The sequence below is a fragment of the Pecten maximus genome, chromosome 3 (genome assembly GCF_902652985.1).
Source record: "Pecten maximus chromosome 3, xPecMax1.1, whole genome shotgun sequence".
NCBI lineage: Eukaryota > Metazoa > Mollusca > Bivalvia > Pectinida > Pectinidae > Pecten > Pecten maximus.
The window spans coordinates 7,497,798-7,504,056 of record NC_047017.1 but is presented as its reverse complement, the minus strand read 5'-3'; positions in this window follow the sequence as shown (position 1 = coordinate 7,504,056).

Sequence of the window (6,259 nt, the reverse complement as noted above, 5' to 3'; positions counted from 1 at the left end):
ACCAAGAAAACTAATAGATTAAACTAAGATTACACTCTATTATTGAAATTTTAAACTCTAACAAACGATAATCTTGGGAGTTTTATTTTTGATATGAGCATTGGGTGGTTATGAGAAAAAGATATCCCATGTTCTTTTATCATTACGTGATTTATTGATATGAAACAACATACTTTGTTTGAGTAAGGCTCAAAACTTAAAAATAACTTTTTCCATTACATGCTTTAAATAATATCGAAGAACACGCGTCATTATTTGAGTAAGGCTCCAAAACGCAAAGCCAACAAAGTGCCTAGTCCATTCAAAGGTGATATGCATGGGGATCGAAATAAAGGAGAAAAGCAAGTAGTATATAAATATAAAATAACAGGAAATAAGAAGACATTTTTGGTAGATGTACATTCCCGCATGTTTTACTGATGATGATCCTATGACATTTTAAGGAAATTAATTTACATTTAAAAGGATGTGGTAAAGTTAACGTTCTGCTGAGATATGGAGAATTACTGTTTAAAATCTCACTTTAATTGGCATTCCATGATTAATTTTAACTCTTAGATAAATTAATGTTGTGATATCCATATGTTTCGTCATAAACCACATTAACTTTTAAATTGTACTCAATTGAATGCTATTTTCGCCAAATAAAAATTGATTAGATATTTGATCTTTGCGAGTTTTCGTCAGGAGAAACTTTTCTCGGAAACTTATTGCTTGTTATCGGTGAACGGACCATTAATTTATCCGTTCCGGTGATCTGTATAATCGCACATTCATGTTAAATAAATTGTACAAGTACTTAACTATCGACTGATTTAAACTATGTAGCCTCTAATTGCTATCGGAATAAGGTAGAATACAATACGAGTTACCTCTCCTTGCACAAACCAGGAAGCAAGCGAAATAATATGTGCAGAAAATAGTTTGGCCCTGAATACTCAATAATAAAGTAGGTCATTGTCTATGATTTCTTTTTATCTTCTATTTATCTTAAACAGATATCTTCAAACATATTAAAGCGTGCAGAGCATATTACTTAATTACAATACTTCGTGGAAGGAGACACAGTGTGTGTTTTTATCAAAGAATAATGACCCATCCTAACTTATCGTGATTAATCGCAGAAATAAGCGACATTTTTAGTCCCCCAACAGTTCTGAATGAAAAGTCGGCTTTGACACCTATAGGTGGACTGCTTTAATTGTTAATTTAATAAGTTCAAAATAAAGAAGAGACTCATTAGAATCTTGGTATCAAGAAATATTGAGTTGCATCGTATTGCCGTTATATAATGTGCGTACCATATATGAATAAGAATAAAAAGAAATGATTTAAGTATGAAGTCACTATACTCATGCATTTTGGTGCAGTTATAGTTCAGTGAAGTATGAATATAAAAAACCTATTTAGTTTGTGCTGACGTACCTTTTTTGGATTTTCCTTTTGCCTCCGATAACACTGAAAAAGATAAAAACGGTATCATGATTTTGGGGGAATATTTCTTCAGTCAGAACACCTACTTTTTAATAGATAGACATGCTTGAACATAAATAAATAAATAAAAAACACTTATTAGTAGTATTTTTTATCGATTTGCTTATATTGCCATGCGATATAAAATACATAATTATTATTATAATTAATCAAACTTACAAAAAATAAACAAACTTTGTAAGTAGGACAGACAAAAAATCTTCCGTGATTAGTTCGTGTCGTTTGGCTGGTCGAATACTATATACAACTACTTGAACGCCTAATGCGGGAAGCATGCGGAGACACTGAAGCGAACATAATTACACTGCCTCCATTTGAATGTGCCAATCACTTTTCTTTCAATTGTTTCAATTGAATTATTTTTGAGTAGTGGCATCAATTTCAGATTAACGGACGTATTATGAAATTGACCAATATCCTTCAATTATCCATTTGATAAAATCGCGAGTATAATGTTCATTAATTTCTGTATGTTTGTTTAAACAGCTGTTCAGGTTCATTTTAAGTTCGCTGAAATCTTTTCCAGAATTCCAAACTTTTCGGCCACTAGCACAATTGACGGTATACCATATACAATCATACGCGCTCTTGTGTGTTTTGTATAACTCTTCAGCCCGATTTCATTCTGCGAGTCTCCCTTGGTTCTGGAGTGCAACATGTAGTGAAGTTAAGCCTTGTCATTAAAATGGAAATGGTCGAGATTATAGGACGGATGAATGCAGTGCACTGTACAATTTACATGATCCAAACCTTCCCAGAAAAACTAAACAAGAACCTGCGTTCTCCACTATACATTGTATATATCCCACTCGTGGAAAGGTCGTATCTGCGTGCTCATCAACTATCGTGTTTGGGCTATAATTTTACCTCAGATGTCGATCCGCCATGAAACTTCAAATAAATAACTCTCCCATATTTCTACCGGGCCGACATTAATATTTTTATTATAAGGGCGATGACCAAGCACATATGTTTCTTTGTCATCAATATAAATATGTTGTCAACTGACCTAGATTTTTTGATGATGTCAAATCAGTCTCAGCATACATAATATATATAACATAGATATAATTGATGTTTTCTGTAAATTACAATATATTTTCTCAATTATAACATATTTGATATTTTAAACTTGCAGATTCACCATTGTGAAAAAAAAATGTCACCACCTACAACATTGCCTTTGTGCTTTTATTGCAATCCTAAAGTTTCAGAAACAAATGTTTTACGAGGATACAAAGAGAATAAATACTTTAACGACGAAATAATGATAGAACATCTTTAAATAGATATGAAAGATAGATTACTACCCACATAGTGTTATTACCACGCTAATGATATGGGCGCTGTAGTAGGCAATCTCGTACTATAAAAACTAAAAAACACGGAAAAGAAAGAAGATACTAAAACATCTACATTGTAAGCAGGGGTGTTCGAAGCACCACCATAAAAAAGTCAAAAAAAGGAGAAAATATCACATAGTGCTATCAACACCATATGATTAGTGATGCACGAAATGCCATAACGAACGAAGACAAAATCAAAGAAAATGTTTTTAATTATTATTTTCAGCGATAAGTCATGATGAGCGATCTTTATAGAGAAAGAGAAAGAAGCAGAACAAAATTAAAAGAAAATGATCTTACCACATAAGGCTATCACCAGAATCAGACATATGACAAACGATGTCCGAAGCACCCCCATCTTGGCGAATGATCCTTCGGATATAACAAATTAATGACATCTCACTGTTTTTAAGTATACTTCTCCTCCAATCAAAACACTGATGACGGGGCTACCACAATTCGATTGTGTTATCATTGAGTTAATTAAAACTTTGTTCAGTATTGAAATGAATTCAATCTCTACATCCAGATGGGCCTATTCACGTACATGATTCCATGTTTTCGTGTCAACATGTGACCCCCTGTTGACACTGGATCCCTTGAAACCAAATATATGAAACAATTACAGTAATATCGACTTACATGAACACATCCCACAAAACACCACGCATATTTACATATCTACATCTGTCACCTACATCTAAAGACCATCCGCAGCCACAGGCGGATGAAGAGGCGTTCTGCCTGACCAATGAAGTTTTGCACAATATCTTTTTATATTGCTTTAAATTAAGTTTTAACCAAAAGCACCAAAAGAGAAGTTTGACCGATATTTCTTGCATTTTGTGATTTCTTGTTTAAGATCAATGCAAAAATGGGCATCATCATGACATCACAATTAAACAAGTGCTTGGTTGTCTCAATTGATTCAAGAATTTACTGTCCAGTCAGTAGGTCAGTATCGACCATGAGACAAATCTAGGGTAGCGTAACGCTGACCGAACGGAGACAAGAAACGTTCACACAGAATATACTCTTTGATGTTATTGTCTAATTCATCATACACAGAATATATAACTCTTTGGTTACATTGTCTAGTTCATCATATACAGAACATATGACTATTTGGTCTTTGAATACATTTTCTTGTTCGTCATATACAGAATGTATGACTCTTTGAAAACATTGTCTAGTGCATCATATGCAGAATGAAAATTGGAATCAAGATTAAGATATATTTGCAGATTACATCCGTCATCATCCCTATTGGTTGTTTTTATTGTTTCTTTAAAGAACGCGTACCTTTAAATTTCTTTTTATATTTCTCAACAAACAAATTTTTCAATAAAAATTGTTTGAATAGTTCATAATAAAAAACTCATCACGCTATGCTTTATGTTTCTGTGATATTGATTTAGTATTTATATCGATCATGGACTTTTTATTAATGTCTGTTTTATCCAAAAACACATCTAGGTGCAGAAGATGATGCTATATTTCAATTGTAGCGGTATATATCGTGGCTCGGGGTACGGTGGTATGCTGGTTGTACTGCTGGCACTACCCCGGTTCAATGTGTGGGTGTGTGTCTGGTTGTTCTGTTGTCACTACCCCGATTCGGTATTCGGTGATATGTTTGGTTGTTCTGTTGTCACTACCCCAGTTCAGTGTTTGGTGATATATCTGGTTATTTTTTGTTGTCACTTGCCCGGTTCCGTGTTCTGTGTCTGTGTTTCGACTCTTTTATCTAAATAATGGCTCCACTCCTAATTTTTTTTCTCGTTCGGCCTTTTTTTCTTCATTTTTTTACAAAAAGACCAGAAATTAGGGGGTGGAGGAGATAACATTGAGTTATCTCCCCCTGATCTTTATTCTATATCCTATTTGTTTATATTTCTGAGTAGCACGATTTCTATACTTGGCTATTAACCAAAAGCCATCACTTTAAATTCAAAGCTTATCAAGATATTAAAATTTACATTTCAAAATTAACTCAATTTTAATGTGGTTTTCTCTTAAGAATTTCATATCCGGTACCAATAGAAGAATCAACCTACCAGCCTAAGACTTGCAGTCTGGCACTGCATATTTTGATAGCATATCCTATGGTTCTATCCTGTTCCAGAAAAGTTATCTTTGAAAAATGTGAAAGATGCTACAAGATGGTAGTAAGAATTAGTTTGTTGAATGTAAATGTATGTGACGACCGTAAGAAATATGTAGACTGAATGCTTGATTATGTAAGTGTGGGATCCCTTGTCTTTTAATGTATCAACAATGTTATTATATGTATATATATATTGTTAAATGGAAATTGACAAATAAAACACAATTCAAACTAAAAAATGGTATTCTATAAGTTGTAAAACTTACGGAATAAAGTTAAATTGAAATTAAAAAGTTGTTATGCGTCGTACTACGGAGACCTGAGTATGTATTACAGTCTGATTAAAATTCGGTAAAAATGACACCCCCGCTGTTCATTGCATTTAGTAGGCTGGCAAGAACAACCATTTTCATCTCGCCAAACGTGACAACTGTCTGTATAACTTGTATAACTGACAAAACTACTGTATGTAACTCGCCTACTGTATCGTAAGACTGACGACACTCAAATTAGAAAGGGTCTGCCATCTATTTGTTAGCCCTAGCTGACCCCAAGAGGCTGATGGGCGGGGCCATAAAGAGGCAAATCGACTGAAATATTTCAGAACTCATAAACAGGTGACGTTATGGCCAATGGAGCTCTTATTAAAATAACACCTACACACACAACAGTGTATTTTACTTAGTACTGATAATAATTACTCTAAAAATTGCTTTGATAAAATCTAACAAATTATAATCGTCCAGTTTGTGCTGAGTCTAGAAATCAATTAATGGAAAAATGTCATTTCTCCAATTTCGTGAACAAGTTCGAATTGTATCATTTAATTGTTGATTTAATATATCAAATGTACAAAAAGCTTGCTTATGTTTATATAATAATAACCATCTGTTTTGTGTCCAATACTTTATTTGATTATTTCTTCAGGAAATTTATATTAAAAAAAGGTATTAATTACTATGTAATTGGAAACGTTAAGCGAACTATGTTTTTTGTTCGCGAACCTGTAACATGTTGTTGATAGGCGTGCGTGGAGTATGTCGTTTTTGAATTGTACTGCCGATGGCAACACTTGTTCGCTATAGGCATATTACCTAATGGTACGGGTGACAGTTTGTCAGAGCTTTCTGTAATAAATCGTTGTCTAGCTGCCAAAACAAAGTCGGTAAGAAGATAGTGCGTAATGATTGTAATACTATGATTTGTTCATGTTTGTTGTCAATAGAAATAAATTTACAGGTATGTTGCACAGGTGTGTCATTGTAATTGTCAGCTAGTTAAGACATTTGAGGAATCGAATAAAATTGTTAAA